The 22,538-nt window shown below is 40.6% G+C and overlaps 1 pseudogene across 1 annotated transcript in view; it reads right to left on the bottom strand.

Annotated features, from left to right (window-relative positions):
• Positions 1-22,538, bottom strand: part of LOC311065083 (NACHT, LRR and PYD domains-containing protein 12-like) — a 64,601-nt pseudogene that overhangs the window by 40,566 nt on the left and 1,497 nt on the right. Inside the window, exons 2-10 of the transcript XR_014602925.1 lie at positions 21,309-21,393; positions 21,067-21,180; positions 20,214-20,312; positions 19,295-19,408; positions 17,693-17,775; positions 8,161-10,017; positions 3,973-4,140; positions 2,316-2,483; positions 811-984 (exon numbers count right to left, since the gene is read on the bottom strand). The product of XR_014602925.1 is annotated as an NACHT, LRR and PYD domains-containing protein 12-like (transcript). The remainder of the gene's footprint in view (positions 1-810; positions 985-2,315; positions 2,484-3,972; positions 4,141-8,160; positions 10,018-17,692; positions 17,776-19,294; positions 19,409-20,213; positions 20,313-21,066; positions 21,181-21,308; positions 21,394-22,538) is intronic.

A 22,538-nucleotide genomic window follows, 5' to 3' on the forward strand; every position in this document is an offset into this window, starting at 1 on the left:
TAACATACTTCATTGTGAAAATAGCCGATGTACAATCTGACAACTTTAATGGTTTGTGAGCTTGTAGATCGGCTACTTTCACTAGTTTTGGTTCTGAGGAGATGTACAATTTCTTCATTGGTAAATTGTGAACGAGTGATCTTAGTGTTAGTGAAACAGGGGCTTGGGTCATGACAGAAGGCAAATCTCTCTCTCTCTCTCTCTCTCTCTCTCTCTCTCTCTCTCTCTCTCTCTCTCTCTCTCTCTCTCTCTCTCTCTCTCTCTCTCTCTCTCTCTCTCTCTCTCTCTCTCTCTCTCTCTCTCTCTCTCTCATTCTCTCTCCCTCCCATTGCTGCCCATGTTTAGCTTTTTTTATTATCTGCTATTTTCAAAGCATTTTAAACCCACCCCCACATACCCCCCACACACGCATATCCCACATAGCTGCCACACCCCCATGTTTTAAAATGACGGGCATTAAAGTCTTTGATATTTGACTTATTCCTGCCTCTGTGTTTGAGTCTGTACTTGGGTTCAACTTGACTATTCAGCGTAACAACACAGAAAGAAAGAAAGAAAGAAAGAAAGAAAGACAGACAGACAGACAGACAGACAGACAGACAGACAGACAGACAGACAGACAGACAGACAGAAAGAAAGAAAGGGTGAATGTATCTCAATTGTCAGTGTACCTTGTCATTATTCTAGTCAAAGTGTGTCACTATGATATCAACCTTATTCACGCTCTACAAATAAAGCATCACCACAATATTCATAGTATAATCACATGATAAATAAATGATGAAATTAATTAATATAAATTAATCTGACCGTAGAGTTTCCAGTCTACAATGAGGATTCTTCAGTGCATCACAGAGCGGAGCCAGGTCCTCCAGGTCCAGCCGGTTAACACTTAAGTCCAGGTGTCTTAGAGGAGATGGATTAGAACTGAGAGCTGAAGCCACAACTTCAATGTGTTCCTCCTGGAGGTCACAGCCAACAAGTCTGTAATGACAGATTAATGTAAAATCAGAAATGATCAAAACAGATCAGCCAAGTTCACTGTCAAGGAAGTTAACCCATTAAGACCGGGAACACATCTGTGTAACCACTTAAACCATTATTTTATACATTGGCTATTCAAAAATAGTGCCGCGCTATATGAGCTTGTAGATTTGCTATTTTAGAAAAATCGTGATTTTTTTTGCAAATCTTTGAATATGTTTTAAAGCGAATATTTGTAACTCAAATCTTTGCTTCTGGGGGGGTCCCTGGAACAACATATTTTTAGATGGGGGTCCGCGGCCAAATACATGCACAGTTGCAGTGTTGTAAAGTCTGAGAACCACTGACATAGCAACATATGTTTTTTTCAAAAAACTGTTAGGATTTAGAAGACATTTGTAGAGAAGCAAAGATTTGAGTTAAAAATGTTCATTTGAAAAAATACTGTATATTTTCAAAGATTTGCACACATTTTCACGATTTTTCTAAAAACAGCAGATATACAAGCTCATAGATGAGCACACACACACACACACACACACACACACACACCTGTGCTTGCAGGAACAGAGTGAGGTAAACGGGGGGCGTGTGCACAGTTGCAGTGGTGCAAAGTAACTAAGTACATGTACTCAAGTACTACACTTTTGGGGTATCTTTACTTTACTGGAGTATTTCCAGTTGTCAGTACTTTTACTTCTACTCCAGTACATCTCAAAGGCAAATATTGTACTTTTTACTCCACTAGATTTATTAAAAAACTTTAGTTAATAGTTACTTCGTAGATTTGGATTATTATTACAAAAAATACATTAACCCCTTCAGCCCTATTTAGGCCTAGATTTCGGCCTTTTGAAAATAGCCGACCTACAAGCTCACAATGTGTCGATCTGCTATTTTCAAATGATTTTTATGCATTTGAAAATTGTAAATGAGGGACATTCTAATCTGTTTGACTTTTGCCTACTTTTCTCTTTTTTTGTGTTGCTCTGCTTGGCTGGTATTAAAGACAGGGACCCCCAGAGAAAATGGAATATTTTGTATTCCTGCTTCTGTGTTTGAGTCTGCACTTGGGTTCAACTTGACTATTCAGCGTAACAACACAGAATGAAAGAAAGAAAGAAAGAAAGAAAGAAAGGGTGAATGTATCTCAATTGTAATTGTAACACATACTGTAGTCACTGTACCTTATCATTATTCTAGTCAAAGTGTGTCACTATGATATCAACCTTATTTACACTCTACAAATAAAGCATCACCACAATATTCATAGCATAATCACAGAATACAGTAAATACATGATGAAAATAAGTTTTGTAAATTAATCAGACCGCAGAGTTTCCAGTCTACAATGAGGATTCTTCAGTGCATCACACAGCGGATCCAGGTTCAGCTCGCGGTTATCACTTAAGTCCAGGTGTCTTAGATGAGATGGATTAGAACTGAGAGCTGAAGCCACAGCTTCAATGTGTTTCATCTGGAGGTTACAGCCAACAAGTCTGTAATGACAGATTAATGTAAAATCAGAAATGATCAAAAAGATCAGTCAAGTTCCCTGTCAAGTAAGTTAACCCATTAAGACCGGGAACACATCTGTGTAACCACTTAAACCAGTATTTTATACATTGGCTATTCAAAAATAGTGCCGCGCTATGAGCTTGTAGATCTGCTATTTTAGAAAAATCTAGATTTTTTTTTGCAAATCTTTGAATATGTTTTAAAGCGAATATTTGTAACTCAAATCTTTGCTTCTGGGGGGGTCCCTGGAACAACATATTTTTAGATGGGGGTCCGCGGCCAAATACATACACAGTTGCAGTGTTGTAAAGTTTGAGAACCACTGATAAAGCAACATATGTTTTTTTCAAAAAACTGTTAGGATTTAGAAGACATTTGTAGAATCCCCCAAAAGCAAAGATTTGAGTTACAAATGTTCATTTAAAAAAATACTGTATATTTTCAAAGATTTGCACACATTTTCACGATTTTTCTAAAAACAGCAGATATACAAGCTCATAGATGAGCAAACACACACGCACGCACACACACACACACACACACACACACACACACACACACACACACACACACACACACACACACACACACACACACACACACACACACACACACACACACACACACACACACACACACACCTGTGCTTGCAGGAACAGAGTGAGGTAAACGGGGGGCGTGTGCACAGTTGCAGTGGCGCAAAGTAACTAAGTACATGTACTCAAGTACTACAATTTTGGGGTATCTTTACTTTACTGGAGTATTTCCAGTTGTCAGTACTTTTACTTCTACTCCACTAAATCTCAAAGGCAAATATTGTACTTTTTACTCCACTAGATTTATTTGAAAACTTTAGTTAATAGTTACTTTGTAGATTTTGATTATTATTACAAAAAATACATTAACCCCTTCAGCCCTATATACAGTAGGCCTAGATTTCGGCCTTTTGAAAATAGCCGACCTACAAGCTCACAATGTGTCGCATCGCGACACATTGTGAGCTTGTAGGTCGGCTATTTTCAAATGATTTTTATGCATTTGAAAATTGTAAATGAGGGACATTCTAATCTGTTTGACTTTTGCCTACTTTTCTCTTTTTTTGTGTTGCTCTGCTTGGCTGGTATTAAAGATATTTTTTATTCCTGCCCCTGTGTTTGAGTCTGCACTTGGGTTCAACTTGACTATTCAGTGAACAACACAGAATGAAAGAAAGAAAGAAAAGAAAGAAAGAAAGAAAGAAAGAAAGAAAGAAAGAAAGAAAGAAAGAAAGAAAGAAAGAAAGGGTGAATGTATCTCAATTGTAATTGTAACAAGTACTGTAGTCACTGTACCTTATCATTATTCAAGTCAAAGTGTGTCACTATGATATCAACCTTATTCACACTCTACAAATAAAGTATCACCACAATATTCATAGTATAATCACAGAATAAATACATGATGAAAATAAGTTTTGTAAATGAATCAGACCGTAGAGTTTCCAGTCTACAATGAGGATTCTTCAGTGCATCACACAGTGGATCCAGGTTCAGCCTGTAGTTCTCACTTAAGTCCAGGTGTCTTAGATGAGATGGATTAGAAGTGAGAGCTGAAGCCACAACTTCAATGTGTTCCTTCTGGAGGCGACAGCCAACAAGTCTGTAATGACAGATTAATGTAAAATAAGAAATGATCAAAACAGATCAGCCAAGTTCACTGTCAAGGAAGTTAACCCATTAAGACCGGGAACACATCTGTTTGACCACTTAAACCATTATTTTATACGTTGGCTATTCAGAAATAGCACTGAGTGCAGCGCTATGAGCTTGTAGATCTGCTATTTTAGAAAAATCTTGATTTCTTTTGCACATCTTTGAATATATATATTTTAAAGCAAACATTTGTAAATTAAATCTTGGCTTCTGGGGGGTCCCTGGAATAACATATTTTGAGATGGGGGTCCGCGGCCGAATACATACCATTTTGCGGGTACTTGACATGAAAAAGGTTTGAGCACCACTGATATTATAGCAACATATACGTTTTTTTTTTAAAACTGTTAGGATTTAGAAGATATTTGTAGAATCCCCAAGAAGCAAAGATTTGAGTTACAAATGTTCACTTAAAAAAATTACTGTATATTCAAAGATTTGCACAAATTTTCAGAGTTTAAAAAAAATATAGCAGATCTACAAGCTCATAGCGCGGCACTCGGTGCCGCGCTATGAGCTTGCAGATCTGCTATTTTTGAATAGCCAAATAAATCTAAAAATGACACACACACACACACACACACACACACACACACACACACACACACACACACACACACACACACACACACACACACACACACACACACACACACACACACACCCCCTCTACTCCTGCGCTTGCAGGAACAGAGTGAGGTAAACAGAGGGCGTGTGCACAGTTGCAGTGGTGTACTCAAGTACTGTACTTAAGTACAATTTTTAGGTATTTTACTTTACTGGAGTATTTCCAGTTTTCAGTAGTGTTACTTCTACTCCAGGTAAATATTGCACTTTTTTACTCCACTACAATTATTTGAAAACTTTAGTTAATAGTTGAGTTAATACTCTGTAGATTTTGATTATTATTACAAAACATAAATTAACCCCTTCAGCCCCATACATTTCGGCCATTTGAAAATAGCCGATCAAAAAGCTCATTGCGACGCATTGTGAGCTTGTAGATCTGCTATTTTCAAAATATATTTATTTGAAAACTTTAAATGGGACATTGCATAATGAGTACTTTCTACTTTTGGTACTTTAAGTACATTTTGATGTGAATACTTTTGTACTTTTACTCAATTAAATTTAGAATTCCTGACTTTCCGGAACACCCCCCTGCAGTCAGACTCAGACGTTCCACATTCACATCACATTGGCTGCGTTTACATGGACAGGTTTATTCCACTTAGGAATGAATGCTCATTCAGAATAGAAATGCTCATGTAAACGCATCGGTATGGCCATACCGGTCTGATCCGAATGAAATTTCATTCGGGTTTGAAGGGCTGGTATATACCGATAGAATCGGGCTACATTGCCCATGTAAACGCACTGGTATCAGACTGGTATACATTTGTTCTTTTGCGCATGTGTCATTGGCTAGCGCGGTGCTTCTGGGTGGGGGGGGGGAGAGGCGCAAGCCATGTGGAGTCTGGCGCTCCAAGCCCAAGTCGCAGACGCGCGTAGTTCTCCGCCGACCGGCTCCTCCTCCAGGTCAGCAGCAAATATAACAGGAGCTGATTTTGCTGCATTAAACTCATCAATAGCAGACCAATGGCCGTAGCCAGGATGCGGTGTGCTTCCATTATCAAACCTTCTCTCTACCTTCTCTCTCTTAACTTGTTTTATTGTCTCTCTTCTCTTCTTCCTCATTTACCTATATAGCTGGCAGCTTTGATTGATTGTGAGCTGTGGCTTGTTATTATTTCTCTCTGGCAGCCGTGACTTAGGCCTTGGCTGCACGTACATGGATCTTTTACTAAACGGATATTTTAGTCCTCCGTTTTTAAAAAGAATCCCTGGCCACATGACAAAGATAAACAAAAATCCCTGTCCACACGTAGACGCAGAAACGCATCGATCAGCTGCATGTTTCAATTTTATATCAGATTTTATATTTACATTTATTTTATAATTATATATATGAGGGGCCAAATACAAATACATTTGTAATCACATGTTAAGGCCCAATACTGCAATAGCTGCATTATTTTAATAGCATACGTGAACAGCATACGTGAACATAAACGAAAACAACATTATTAGGGCTCAGCTGCAGCGCAAACAGTAGCCATGGTTCACATGACGCTGTCGAGTCTCTGGTTTATAGTGGTGTTCGTTTTTTTTTTAAATTGCCAACTCTCACATGTACATAAACGTTCAGATTTCAAATATAAAGTGCTTACCCCTGAGCCATGGATGTTACAAGGCAATCCGGACCGTGATAAGTACCCGTATCTCCCGTATTGTTCAATAAAAAGCATTTTAATCCCATCGCCGGCCATTTTCTTTTTCTGTTCTTTTATTTTGGTAATATATCAGAGTGCAATACACCTTCCAACCATTGGTGTCGCATGGTTGAAAGCATCGGAGAAAATTTGGAGAAAATGGCCGACGATCGGATTAAAATGCTTTTTATTGAACAATACGGGAGATACGGGTACTTATCGCGGTCCGGATCGCCTTGTAACGTCCGTGGCTCAGGGGTAAGCACTTTATATTTGAAATCTGAACGTTTATGTACATGTGAGAGTTGGCAATGTAAAAACATCGAACACCACTATAAAGCAGGGACTCTCGGCACCGGGGCGATTGTGTTTTAGGACGACAGACCCCACATTCAATCTGTGTGCGCGCCGTGTGTTCTACTTGGCGCAGAGAAAGAGGGTTTTCGTCACACAGTGAATGAGCTACTTTTCCCACCACTGTCTTATTATTAAGTATGACATTATTTAGCCATAAATGAGCGTGCCTTGTTTCATAGACTGTAAGTGTTGCTCTCTCTCTCTGTTCATTTATTATTATAATGACCATGAGCGGTCCGGTGTTTATGTATTATTGTATTATTTATTATTATAATGACCATGTGCGAATGCGCGATGACGTCATCGTTTCTCAAAATCTCCGGATTACATGTCCACACAGATCCATTGAAACGCATGTTTTGGAAAACCTTCACTTATTTATCCGTTTACAAAAATATCCGTTTTAGCGGCCAAAAACACCGTTTGCGTGTGGCTGAAAGGCCCAAACGCACACAAAAATGTGCGTTTAGAAAAAGATCCATGTACGTGTAGCCAAAATTGTTATTATTCATTACCAAGGCTGCCAGAGGTAAATAATACATATGTTTACCTGTCAAACACCCCCGCCCCCTCCCCCCGTCCCCAACCTGGCCCGAAGCACTCTGCGCATGACCAGAGTTCTATTCCGAATGAATGCTTTGCTCATGTAAACGATTGAGGAACAGGAATACTTTTATTCAGGTGCCATGTAAACAGTTGGGTATACATTTCTATTCGGAATGAGTTCATTCTGAATGAATAAATATTGTGCATGTAAACGCACCCATTGTCTCTGAGCTGAAAACCAGACAGTTCTTCTGCACCTTCAACAACTTTAACCCTATATGCATCAGCTATTTGAATATAGCAGATCTACATCTACATCGATGTGACGCGTTGTGAGCTTGTAGATCGGCTATTGTCAAATATCTAAACAGAATTTGGAATAATTTGTGAAACATTTTAATAACACAACTCTTTTGTGGGGGTCCCTGGCACACAATGTATTCAGGTTGGGGTCCACAGCCAAATACACATTAATTCATATAATATATAATAAAACGTTTGAGAACCACTGGTTTATATTAAATATTGCAGAATGCACCACCAGTTGTGACTAATCAGTGTCTTTTATAAGGTGATGATTCCACCTCTGTGTGTGTGTGTGTGTGTGTGTGTGTGTGTGTGTGTGTGTGTGTGTGTGTGTGTGTGTGTGTGTGTGTGTGTGTGTGTGTGTGTGTGTGTGTGTGTGTTAGTGTGTGTGTGTGTGTGTTTAATATTTGTATTAATTTGAATGAATACATGTAGTATATGAGTGAAAGGTGTTCCAACATGTTGATCTTCATATGACTACTAACCTGGCTGTTGTGCAGTTCCTCACAGCTGGGATCAGCCTCCGTCGCCCGCTCTCTTGTGTGTTGTATTTGTCCAGGTCCAACACCTCCAGAACCTTCTCTGACATCTGCAGCATGGTGGCCAGAGCTGAACACTGGGTCTCAGAGAGTTTCTTCCCTGATCTGCTTTCTGACTCCAGGTACTGTTCGATCCCATGACTTAATGAGGGGTCGTTCATCTCCATCAGACAGTGGAAGATGTTGATACATCTGTCAGGAGAGGCATTGGGATCATTCATCTCCTTCAGGTTGTTGATGGCTTTCTGGATCTCCTCTGGACTGTTCTCTGTCTGACCCAGCAGGCCTCCTAACAGACTCTGGTTGGACTCCAGTGAGAGACCATGAAGGAAGCGGACAAACAGGTCCAGGTGACCACTCTTACTCTGCAGGGATTTTTTCATAGCAGCCTTCAGGAAGTCAGAGAGGGAACTGTCACTGTTGTAATAATGTAGACCGTCTTTCAGGAATGTCTTCAGGACCTCCATGTTCCTCTGTGTGAAACAGTGGAACAGGTAGACTGCAGCCAGAAACTCCTGGATGCTCAGATGAACAAAGCTGTAGACTGTTTTCTGGAAGAGCACACTCTCTCTCTTGAAGATCTCTGTGCACACTCCTGAGTACAACGAGGCTTCTTTCACATCAAGACCACACTCTTCCAGGTCTTCTTGGTAGAACATGATGCTGCGTTTCTGCAGATGTTCAAACGCCAGCCTGCCCAGCTTCAGAAGAACTTGCCTGTCCGTCTCCATGAACGGCTGTTTGTTCTCCTTTTTTCTCTTTTCTCTGATTCTCTCTCTTTTGTTTCTTTTCTTTTTCTTTTCCTCGTGTGTCTCATCATACTTCTGCTTCTTCCTGTTTGTCTGGACCCACAGGAAGTGGCTGTACATCTGAGTCAGGGTCTTGGGCAGCTGTCCTGTCTCGTCTGTCTTCAACATGTCCTCCAGAACGGTAGCAGTGATACAACAGAAGACTGGGATGTGACACATTATGTGGATGCTCTTTGATGTCTTCATGTGTGAGATGATTCTGCTGGCCAGCTTCTTCTCATCACTGAATCTCTTCATGAAGAACTCCTCCTTCTGGGGGTCTGTGAACCCTCGTACCTCTGTCACCATGTTAACACATGCAGGAGGGATCTGATTGGCTGCTGCAGGTCTGCAGTTACCCAGATGACAGCCAATGGGAGCAGATTCCCCTCGATGAGGTTTGTCAACAACACGTCCACTGATGATGTCACTGTGACATCAGAAATGATGTCATTTTTGAGGAACTTCAGTGAAAACCTGCTTTCATCTAGACCATCAAAGATGAAGCCAACTTTCCAGACAGCGAGCTGCTCTGCTGTGACCTTCTTTAATGTTGGGTGGAAAACATGGATCAGTGTGAGAAGACTGTGCTGCTCATCTCTGACCAAGTTCAGCTCCCGGAATGAGAAGGGAACCAGGAGAATGACATCTTGATTTTCCAAACCCTTTGCCCAGTCCAGAGTGAACTTACGCACAGAGAATGTTTTTCCAATGCCAGCGATGCCTTTGGTCAGAACTCTTCTGATGGGTGTCTCTCTGCCAAGGAGGAGGGGTTTAAATATGTCACAGCATTTGATTGGTTTGTCATGGAGGGTCATCTTCTTGGAAAGTGTCTCTATCTGCCACACCTCATGTTGGTTATTAACCCCTTCACTCTCTCCCACTGTGACGTAGAGCTCTGTGTAGATGTCAGTGAGGGAGGTTCCTGTCTCTTCAGTGATGTGTTCTGTCACACAATCAAGACTGTTCAAACTGATCTTATAATCCTTTAAATGCTCCTGCACACTGACGTCTGCTATGAGAAGACAATGAAGACATTTTAAACATTCAGCTTCATTCATAACTTTACATTCTAACAGTTGTGTACACAAATTATTAATGTGTAGGAAACAATAAACTGCCAGGATTTATAATATTATGTGAATGGTTTTAGTCAAGAGTTGACTGCCATTTACAGTGGGTGACCATTGACTTTGTCGCTTTTCATAAGAGTATCACTTCACTCATTTGCCTCACCCGCTTTGCAGTAAATTTAAGTTCCAAATACTACCCCAAGGTGCCGCTTTGGAGTCACTTTTTTTGTGACAGACAGACAGACAGACAGACAGACAGACAGACAGACAGATAGATGTCTTATATTATTAATAATAGCAATACTAGCAATAATTACGTGTGCTTAAATTTTGATTGGGTTTTCTGTTCAGCGTCGGGCAGTCAGGAACGCATCTCTGTCATTTTAGAAATGTTCATACACACATTGGTTTCTGTCTGTCTGTCTGTCTGTCTGTCTGTCTGTCTCAAAAGTCCGTGGAGAGAGAGAGAGACAGACAGACAGACGTCTTATATGTTTTTTTTTCTCGCATCAATTTCTGTGTAGTAGTACTCTACCTATTTCCTCTGTAAAAGAAACAGCCCAGTTAGTGTAGCGGTTAAAACTGATGTCCGGTGATTTTTCGACCCGTGTTCGAATCCCACGCTATGAGCATACATTATACATCATTTTAATGTATAATGTATGTATAATGGATTAATATTCATAAAACCCACAGACAGACTTTTATTTTAAAACATAGCAGATCTACAAGCTCGCAAAGCATCATGGTGCAACACTTTGTGAGCTTGTAGAGCGGCTATTTTCACTTTAATGCGACACTGCTGTACAACTTCTTTCCTTCTGATATTTTGTAATGAAATTCCATGCAGAATGTCCCGTTTTTCACAACTTATAGCTGATGTAGGCTAAAGTAGGTTAGAGGGGTTAAGCTGCTGTGGTTAAGATGCACAAAACAAACACGAGGAGACGAGAGACAAATAAAGTTCCTGCAGTAAAGTGAAAGAGAGAACGGCAGATCGTGAGATTTTCAAGCCGAAGTTAAATGTCAATTCAGTGTTTTTTCCACAGCCAGCTGCGCTCCGCCTCTGAACACACGCACGCACGCACGCACGCACGCACGCACGCACGCACGCACGCACACACACACACACACACACACACACACACACACACACACACACACACACACACACACACACACAGTAAGACCGCATGGCTAATTTGCATACTCTCTCTCTCTCTCTCTCTCTCTCTCTCTCTCTCTCTCTCTCTCTCTCTCTCTCTCTCTCTCTCTCTCTCTCTCTCTCTCTCTCTCTCTATCTCTCTCTCTCGTTTCGTTCGCCAAAAATGGATTAAAATGTCAGAAAATAGCGTTGCATCGCGACTCGTTGTGAGCTTGAAGATCGGCTTTTTTTGCCTATTTAATAGCCGCGCTGAAATTGCATCTCAGCTAGAAGAACAGACAGTGTGTATGTTTAGTAGTGGAGGTGGGGGGGTAGGAGATGAAGAGTGGGGGGATGTGTGTGTTGACGACAGCCAGCCTAGCTTTCTCTTTAGTTACAACAAGTAGGACTAGTTCCCTCTACACCGACTCTCCGAAAATAGCCAATCGCAACGCCTCACAGCGCAAGACCTTGTGAGCTTGTAGATCTGTGTCTAGATAGTGTACAACAAAGTAGAATTCATTTGTGAAGAAAGAAAAACCCATTAACAGTTGAAATGTGGAAATAGCCTACACCATTTCTACCCATCCCTCTAACTTCACGTAGGCCAATTGGTGCATTAAAAATATCAATGGCCGCGCTGAATTTTTATCTGAACAAATACTTTGATAGAAGAGATACAGAGGTACTGTAGGGGGGAGGGGGAATTTGATAACAGAGTTCCTCAGCTTATTTGGATGGTGTAGGCACCACCCATCCCCCCTCCCACGAAAGCCCCCCGTAACCACCCCCTCGATCCCCCACACGCAACCACTCCGCCACGCTGTGCCAGGCCGCGCTGCGCTAAAACGCACTGTCTGTGCCTGTGGTGGCCAACTGAAAGCTAGAATAACATAGTTGTAATGACAAGGGTGCCATTATATTCAATGATATTTAATTGTTTTGTGGAAAACACATGGCTCATCATGCTTAATTAAAGAGAGACTCACTTGCCTTTTCTTAGTGCTTTTCATTGTTTGGACAGAAGAAATTATAAACATTTAGCCAATTATCATCATTAAATAACAGGCACTGAACTGGTAAACTGATGACAGCATGTCATGGATAGCTCATTAATTCTTCAACACAATTGAGGAAGAAATAAGAATACAAATAAAATAAAAGAAACCAAAAAGACGCCAATAACCCCTGTCTTATAAAAACTGCCAAAGTGGGTCTGGGTTATCTGACATGACAGGCTGTGCCACTTTGGTTTTTGTGCTTTCTGCTGCGCGATGTGCTCACAGCCAAGTCTTGACATAAGGCTCTGGATTCCAGGATGAGCGGAGGTCCATGCTGTCTAATAAACATCAGAGCCGACACACGTTCTGTATGCAGTCACGAACGGAGTGATGTTATTATGAGGTTCATCAAACTAAAGCCGCGCTCGCATTCTGCCGAGCTGCATGGAATGAGCATATTACAGTTAAGGGGTACAAGTGCTCGGCCCGAAAACGTCGGGTCGGGCTGGGTCGGGTTCGGGTAAAAGAGAACTCTAGTCGATCCACCACAACAAAGCTCACAGTGCCAGGCATTGTGAACTTGTAGATCTGCTATTTTTTTTATGACTGACTCCCCGATCAGGACTCACATCTCTTCACCTCTTCCTCGGCTTTTGGGGGAAGGGCTGGGGGAAGAACACACACACAAACACACACACCCCAAATGGAACCATGTTAATTCAAGGAACCATAATTAACATAACTGGTTTAGCATGAAGAGACTGAGACACAGAAGGCAGATACACAGTGAAATCCTCAGCTAACTAATTTGGGTGTACACATGTAACCAAATGCACCCATAGGGGTTTTCATTTGGTTACATGCTGCGTATCAGTTTGGCTGCCGCCCAGTTCCTCGCGTGGGCCGCGAACCGCGACCCACAAAACCGCGATGCACACCCGTACCGACCCGAACCGTTTTCTTTTTGTCCCGAACGTGGGCCGGTACATGAACATGAACATATAGCGTTAACCGTGGTGAAGCGTTGGATAATATTCACCCGCGGCTGGGTTTAACGAGACATATGCAGTATATATGAAAATGCGAGAGAGAGAGAGAGAGAAAATATCAATACTGCAATGTAGAAGTAGCCTACTCTGTTACGAGTAAAGTATATATTATATTAATTGTTCTCTCTCTCTCTCTCTCTGTTCGCCAAAAATAGACAAAGAAAGAGACACATGGCATAAGTGCACACACAGAAAGCACAGAACGTATGACCCCAGTATATATTAATATATATATATATATATATATATATATATATATATATATATATATATATATATATATATATATATAGTGCCACTGAACAACCACCACCACAGAAATAAACGCACAATTTGTCAATTCAAATGAGCTATTGGCAAGAGAAAAAAATACGTTTATTTTCCCGTCTCGTTTTATCAATTAAGACGCTAAAATTAAACTAATGTTAAGCTCAGCATCAAGCTATCTAACTTTATTTGCTTAATATTTTGCTTAATATAAATGTCACATCTTCTAGCCTACTGTAAGCAACAGACAGGATGTTTCTCTGTCTTTCTAGGAAAAACAGTGCCTAAAAACCCCAAAACAAACAATTTTGCTATTCAAATGAGCTATTGGCATGATAAAACATACGTTTACATTTTACAAAGCAAGTGTCAAAACATAATACAAAAGTGTAAAGTAATGTATGTATAGTTTGGAGAGGATATACAGTAACTAGTAACACATATATTCTTGCTGTCTGCTGTGGGCAGTAGGCAGCTGTAGGCAGTAGACCGCTGCTGCCCCTAGTGGCACAGAGTGGAAATAATACATGCCCTGCATGAAACGCATGAGAAGCAAGAAAATTAACGACAAAGTCAATGGTCACCCACTGTAAATATTTAAAAGTCATGAGGAAGATTATCCAACGTCATCACCTTCCTCCTCCTCATCATCATCTTTTTCCCTGTCCCCAATACCTCTTCTGGATTTCACCAGTAGCATGAACGACTTGATTAGAGCGGGGACTAGACTCACCCCCCAAATCAAACGCCAAGCACCAACCGTGCCCTGCCCCCCACCCATCGCCCCTCGACGGAGCCATTGCAAGAAAAAGAACGTCCTGTTGGCTTCCCTACGTCTAGAGAATACATTTGATTGCTGAGATAGGCAGGGTCCATTATGCATAGCCAAAATCATGTCTGGGCCCAAGGCTATTTTAGTTAGCCTTGTAGAAAACAAGGTTTACAATATTTCCACTGTTATCTCAAATAGAGTTCCCAGGACAAGGAGTGACTTTAAACGCTCTGCAAATACAGCAAATTTAACAGGCATTCCATGTAGAGGAAACAACCAAGTAGTTGAATGCCTTAAGCTAAACTTGGCCCTACTTAACATCAGGTCACTTAATCACAAGTCTTCCTCTGTAAATGATATCATCTGTAAAGAGAAACTAGATATTATCTTTCTAACAGAAACCTGGCTTGGTTCTGATGGAGCGGTGCTCTTATCTGCAGCATGCCCACCAAAGTACAGTTTCATTCACTCAGGACGTGAGGGAAAAAAAGGAGGTGGTCTGGCGAATATCTTTTCTGACACTTTAAAATTCAAACCTCTGACAAACCTTGGCAGTTTTAAATCATTTGAATACCAGGCCACCATATTGGAGAGTCAATCGTCTGTGCTTATGATTAGTATGTATCGACCTCCAAAGTGCAGCAAAGCCTTATTTCTAACAGAAATATCAGAACTTTTATCTATCTGTTCCACTAATTATGACAGAACTCTGATTACTGGAGATGCTAATTTGTATGTTGACATTGTTTCAGATGTTGTGGCTATGGGTTTCCTACAGTTACTGCACAATTTTGACTTTATTCAACATGTTGTTGGGCCAACACATAAACATGGCCACACCCTGGACTTGGTGATCACTAAAGGTTTGAATATCACTGTTGACAGTATTATTGATAAGCCCGAACTAACAGACCACTATTTATTGTGTTTTAATATAACTGTCTTTGATCTAAGGAAAAACAATACAGAATATACTATAAAAAAACGTTTTTTTAGCTCATCTGCAGCAAACGAGTTTCCTCGTCATCTGGCGTGTGTGCAGGTGCCCCCCCTACTTGATGCCCCCTCAGTGAATGATATGGTTCAACATTTTAATCTCAAATTAGAGTCAGCTCTCGACATAGTGGCTCCTATGAAAACTAAAAAGAAACTTAATTCTAGAGTAACACCCTGGATCAACGAGCACATGCGCTCACTCAAGAAAGAATGTCGTAGAGCTGAGCGAATTTGGAGAAAAAACAAACTCACTGTCCACCTAGAGATTTTTAAGAAGTCAACAGTGGCCTATAACAAAGCACTGCGCTTGGCAAGGCAAGCATATTTTTCAGGCATTATCAATGACAACAAGCAAAATGCCAGAGTCTTATTCTCTACCATTGAACATCTCTTAACCCCCCCCCAGGCTTACAAGGAGTCGCTCCCTGCTTCTAAAGCTAAGTGTGATGAGTTTGCGTCCTTTTTTGCAAACAAAATTTTTAGCATTCGAGCTGGTATTATGAATGCTGCTGCTAGCACTGCAAATGCTGCAAATGGTGCATGGTGCAAAAACGTAGATCACTCCAGAGGAAGTCTAATATCTTTCTGCACAATTAATGAAGAGGAACTCCGTAAAACTATATCACAGATGACATCATCATCTTGTTCACTGGATGCAATACCCACCCCGTTTCTCAAAGAAGTTTTAGACAGCGTGATTGGAGATATCCTAAGAATTGTAAACAGCTCTCTACTTTCAGGCGTCTTTCCAGACTCACTGAAAACGGCTGTAGTCAGGCCGTTACTCAAGAAACACAACCTTGATCCATTGGTGCTGGGTAATTATAGACCAATCTCTAATCTGCCATTTCTGGGAAAGGTCTTAGAAAAAACTATCTTTCATCAACTGGATGTGTTCCTACAGAACAATAAGGTTCATAACAAATTCCAATCTGGCTTCAGGAAAGGTCATAGCACAGAAACAGCACTTGTAAAAGTAATTAATGATCTTAGGGTGTCCGCTGACAACAAAAATATATCTGTTCTCCTACTCCTTGACTTAATCGCTGCTTTTGACACGATTGATCACAAAATTCTACTACAACGCATGGAGTACTGGATTGGTTTGTCAGGCACAGCCTTGTCTTGGTTTTACTCTTACCTAACAGGCAGAAGCTATTTTGTCAGCCTAGCTAATTTTGACTCAGACAAACATGACATCTGTTCTGGTATTCCACAGGGCTCAATTCTGGGTCCCTTATTGTTCTCCCTGTATATACTACCACTGGGAGAACTCATCGCCGATCACGGAGTGAACTTCCATTTCTATGCTGATGATACCCAGCTGTATCTTTCGGTAGCTCCAGACGACCCCTGCGCTCTAGACCCATTGTTGACCTGTCTGTCCAGTATAAAATGCTGGATGAGTGAGAACTTTCTTAAGCTAAATGAGGATAAAACAGAAATTCTCATAATTGGCTCCAGTGAGCAGAGAGAATTAATAATAAGTAGACTTGGTAACCTGGCTGTAGAAAGTAACACCACAGTAAAGAACCTGGGGGTTATTATCGACTCTGAATTGAATTTTAATGCACACATTAATCATGTCACCAAGATTGCTTTCTTTCATCTTAGAAATATTGCGCGAATTAGAGACTATCTGTCGTTAGACGACGCAAAAACGCTGATCCACGCTTTTGTTTTCTCTCGGCTTGATTACTGCAATGCACTCTACTCTGGCCTGCCTAAGAAAACAACTGACAGATTACAACTTGTTCAAAATGCGGCAGCCAGAATTTTAACTAAAACTAGAATGAGAGAACATATCACTCCAGTTCTAGCTTCACTACACTGGCTCCCGGTTGTTTTTAGGATTGATTTTAAAATTCTTTTAATAGTTTATAAAGCTCTAAATGGTCTGGCACCTTCCTACCACTATGACTGCCTAGAGAGACATGATCCAAACCGGACCCTCAGGTCTTCAAGTGCTGACCTACTCGAGGTGCCTAAAATGACATATAAAAAATACGGTGAAGCAGCATTCTGCTTTTACGGACCAACAGTGTGGAATAAACTCCCATTACACCTAAAACAGGCAGCCTCTGTCGATAGCTTTAAAGCACAGCTCAAGACCTATTTCTTCACTCTTGCTTTTAGCTGACTCTTTGGTTGATTTTTAAGTCCTCACTGTATTGCCTATTTTAATGTTTTATGCTTTTGCTTTTATTTTATTTTATTTTTTGTTTGCTTTATTGTTAAATTGGTTGTAACTGTAACTGTATTCTTGCTCTGTAAAGCACTTTGCGCTGCATTTCATGTCATGAAAGGTGCTATACAAATAAAGTTTATTATTATTATTATTATTATTAACATGAATTGTTAATTAGTATAAATTATGTCCAGTCTTACTGTGTCCACAGCTGGTTTGACTGGATGTCTTCAGTCCAGGTGTGGTTTTGAATGTCTCTCCTGAACTACTCCTCTTCCTCTCTCTGTGGAGATGAACAACATTTAATATGACTATATTCTTGACTGAAATAAGGATATTTCCGTACTGTTTGGTGTTGATAAGTATACAATAATAGGGTCCACTCTGTCATGGAATTATACATTCATTTATTTTCTACAGTAGACTGCCAGACTTTTTCAATGAAAAAACAAAAGTAGCCTACTCAGGAGCCGAGATACAGCATTTTTGAGTTTTAAGTTAACAAGGAAGTGGATGGGAGTCTAAATCTTCGAAAAATCACATCTCCTTGGTCTTTGGGTCAATTCTTTTTTTTTTTTTTTTAATAAAACACAGATCTGCATCTTTGGCAGCCTGCGTTCTAAGGACTCAATAGAACACAGATCTGTGTTTTTGGCAGCCAATGTGTTAAGAATAAATACTGTCTGGCACATGATTGATCATCCCAGTCATTGATTGAGCAAGAGTGAGGAACAAGGTAGGCCATATGTGTAGACTCAAGTGGAGACTGACTGGGCTACAAGAAAATGAAAAGGCAACAGCCATCCGAGACCTTTGTGAAACATTAGTGTGTGATGATCTGTGGTGATCTTGCATAGAAGGGATTGGAATGTCTTGGTGTTGGCTTGGAGGCGGTCGGCGTGGCCACCGTGGCTCCGCGATACCGTGGCTTGATATTTAGAGGGCCAACAAGAAGGCCAAAAATGTCAGGTGGGGGGGGGGGTATCTGCTCACTGTCTACATCTGTGAGCAGATACAAGACATTCTTTGTGTCTTTCCAGTGTACTGTAGGGTTGACAATAAAACATCATTATTCTTTTATAATATTGTGATTGATTTGCTCTTTTTATTGTTCAAATATCTATATAACAAACAGACATAACCACTTTCAAGCTGGCTTCCAGTATAGGTGTGACATTTTAAAAGATAATGGCAGATCTACAAGCTCAAAAAGCATTGTGATGCAAGGTATTGTGAACTTGTAGATCTGCTATTTTTCTACTTTTACATGATGACAAAGATGGTAATACATACAGTTCATTATGACACAGTTCTATCTAGTGAAGCCTGACTCATAATCATCAGAGTTGACATTATTTGATTTGGTATTAAATCACCTCTAGGTAAAACACAGACAATGTATTCTGTTGATTTATGTATGAAATATTGAAGGATGTTGTCATTGGTAAAATAGTCAACATAGTGTCTCTCCCAAATCCTCACATATTTCACTTCTGTCTAAACTTGAACTATGACCTTTTAGGTCACATTGAGGCAACATTAGAGATAATAATGTGTTAAAAGTCTATTAGTTATCTATCATGAATCAGTCTGACAACCTTTAATCAAAATAAATCTATCTCATGTACTTTGGAATGTGTGTTGGTGAGTCTATTAACAACTGGAAATAAACACTATTAATACCATCATAACCTGTTTATACAACAAAACTAAAGTATTAAGAGCCATACCATGATCTGTGCTCAGTACAGTTTGATAACAACTAAATCATGTGTTGTTTTCTGTGTGTTTTACATTCTGACCTGTGATCAGTAGAGTGGTGTTCATCTTTGAAGTTAATATATCTACCCTTGGACTGGTCACTCTTCATGGAGACACAGCTGGGTACAGGAGACCCTGATCTCTGATGATGGACCCTGATAGAAAGAGAGGATGAACATTAATTACTTTATCCTATTATATATTAAGCAAACCTCTGTACGTCTGTACGTCTGTCAGTCTGTCTCTCTAATCTTCATGTTTCTCCCTCAATGGGTTGAGCAATGTATCTGTACTTCACAGTCATGGAGACCATTAGCACATGAACGCTGTGAGGAAGCCTGCTTTTCACTTTAGCCACATTTAAGCTGTTTATTAGTGTTTTTGTGTAAACAATAGAGTTCAGACTATGGGATCTGTTGACACGGACGCTCTGTTGTCATGGTTACAGCCCTGCAAACACACAGAACGCCAAAAACGTATAAAGGACTTTTATTTAGGACCTGTGTCTACACACAGCGTTTTAAGAACAACTGTTCACACAATTTTCTCACCAAAACTGACCACAGCGGGACGTCTGGGTGCGTTCAGATCTACAAGCTCATGCCATGACATGTGAGCTTGTAGATCAGCTATTTTTGGCAAAGCGATTTGGTGTGGAAGGGAAAGTATAGAGTTTATGTTAAACAGTAAATCAGGTTTGAGTAAGAAAAGTCAGTATCTGAGTAGTATTTTCACTAGATATTTTTTACTTCTACTCAAGTCATCATCATATTAAAGTAACAATACTTTTACGTAAGTACAGTTTAGGGCTACTCTATGTCCAGAACAACCTAAGAATGACTGAATCAAAGATCACTACAGCTGACAGTGAGATACTCTACTACTGTCTACATCTGTGAGCAGATACAAGACATTCTTTGTGTCTTTCCAGATGAAGTTCACAGAGATCAGTGATCTTACTTTGTGTCTGAAGGTCCAGGTTCATTACTGAAGTGAGGAGGTATTCCTTTAGACCGGTCACTCTTCATAGACACACAGCTGGGTGTTGGAGACTCTGGTCTGGAATCATAATTAAGAAAAACGTTTATTCAATTATCATACACTGACCATGATGTGTGTTGATACATTACTGTAGGGTTGACAATAGCACATCATTCTTTTATAATAGACTAGTTGTGCTGATGCATTGTAAATAGACTACTAAATGCTTCTCTCTCTCTCCAGCAACGCTGCAGTCTGCTGCTCTGTCTGTGAGAGACAGCAGGCAGAGTGTTTGAAGGAGGGGGGCGGGAGGGGCCACAGCTGACTCTCTTAAAGAGACAGAGACAGGCAGACAGGCTGCTCTGTCTGTCTGTTTGAAGGAGGAGAGAGGGAGGGGTTACAGCTGACTCTCTTAAAGAGACACAGACAGGCAGACAGGCTGCTCTGCCAGTAGTAAGTACATTATTATTGGGTCATCAATATCGGTGCAAATAATCAGGTTTATTTTGAGATCGGTTCGATACCGATATGGCATTTTACGATTTCCATACGTTACCGATATAATCGTGCATCCCTAATTATAGGTGTGGCATTTGAAAGAAAATAGCAGATCTACAAGCTCACAAAGCATCGTGATGCAAGGTATGTTGAGCTTGTAGATCTGCTATTTTTGATACTTTTAACTACCACATTATTAAAACCATAATAACCTGTTTATACTACAAAACTAAAGTATTAAGAGCCAGAACATTATATACCTCATGATCTGTGCTCAGTAGAGTTTGATAAGAATTCAATCATGTGTTGTTTTCTGTGTGTTTTACATTCTGACCTGTGATCAGTAGAGTGGTGTTCATCTTTGAAGTTAATAGGTTTACCCATGGACCAGTCACTCTTCATGGAGACACAGCTGGGTACAGGAGACCCTGATCTGTGCTGATCAACCCTGATAGAAAGAGATGATGAACATTATTTATATTCAATCATTACAATCCATGTGGAATCCATCAGTCTCTATTGAGGGACTGGACTGATACACCATGATGATGATGATGATGATGATGATGATCCTACCTCTCATGTTCTTCACACAGGGCGCTTTTAGAGGCCACGCCCCCTTCCTCTCTCTCCACAGACTCACTCATGGTAGAGCAGAGGCCTTTACACACACACACACACACACACACACACACACACACACACACACACACACACACAGTGTCAGAACATTGCCATGCTGTTTGGTCTTGTAGTCGTTCTACAAAACTAAACATTCATGAAGTGTTTTCATACAGTTATGAGTCTCTGTAGATTAATTGTTATCAATACAACACATTGATATGAAAACCAACATGTACTTTAGAATACTAGTATTTTTAAAAGCAACTCCAGCAATAAGTCAGGTAAAATGTATACAGGAGTAATATTGTAGAAAGAGTATCTGGCTGTAATACTGAACATTGTGTTGCCATAGTGATAAACATTGTGTTGTCATGGTGACAAGACACACAGCGCCATAGTTTCACTTCCTGTTGTGTCAGTTTCTGGGAAATGGCCTGAGCTCTCTCTCTCTCTCTCTCTCTCTCTCTCTCTGTACGAGGCAGGACAGAGTAGAACCCTGATCTCTCTCTCGCTCTCGCTGTACGAGGCAGGACAGAGTAGAACCCTGATCTCTCTCTCGCTCTCTCTGTACGAGGCAGGACAGAGTAGAACCCTGATCTCTCTCTCTCTGTACGAGGCAGGACAGAGTAGAACCCTGATCTCTCTCTCTCTCTCTCTCTCTCTCTCTCTCTCTCTCTCTCTCTCTCTCTCTCTCTCTCTCTCTCTCTCTCTCTCTCTCTCTCTCTCTCTCTCTCTACGAGGCAGGACAGAGTAGAACCCAAGCAGCTCATATCATATATTATTTTCAACAAAGCAAGAGGAGTAGGCAGCAATCAAAGTCCAGGTAGCCCACAGGCAAAAGTCAATCACCGGTAATCAGTCAGAACACGACAGAAACAAGAAGGGAGAAAGGGAAAACTGTTCTGGGAAAGCCAGGGGAACTTAATACAAGACAACAAGGAGTCAGGAGACAAAGACTGACAAAAACTCACACGACTTCAAACAACTAAACCAACAGTGAATCTAAGCAAGCACTGGAGGCATTATCAGGACACAGATAATCAACACTAGCATAGGCTGGGGGACTAAGAGGACACAGGTGGAGAAAACTAGTCATCAACAGGCAGGTGAGACGAGACAGGCAGGTGAGACATCACCAAGACAAGACAGATAACAGTGACTGGGCAAAAAAGGAAACATTAG

The sequence above is a fragment of the Gymnoscopelus microlampas genome, assembly GCF_963454915.1.
Source record: "Gymnoscopelus microlampas genome assembly, chromosome: 17".
In the NCBI taxonomy this organism is placed as follows: Eukaryota; Metazoa; Chordata; class Actinopteri; order Myctophiformes; family Myctophidae; genus Gymnoscopelus; species Gymnoscopelus microlampas.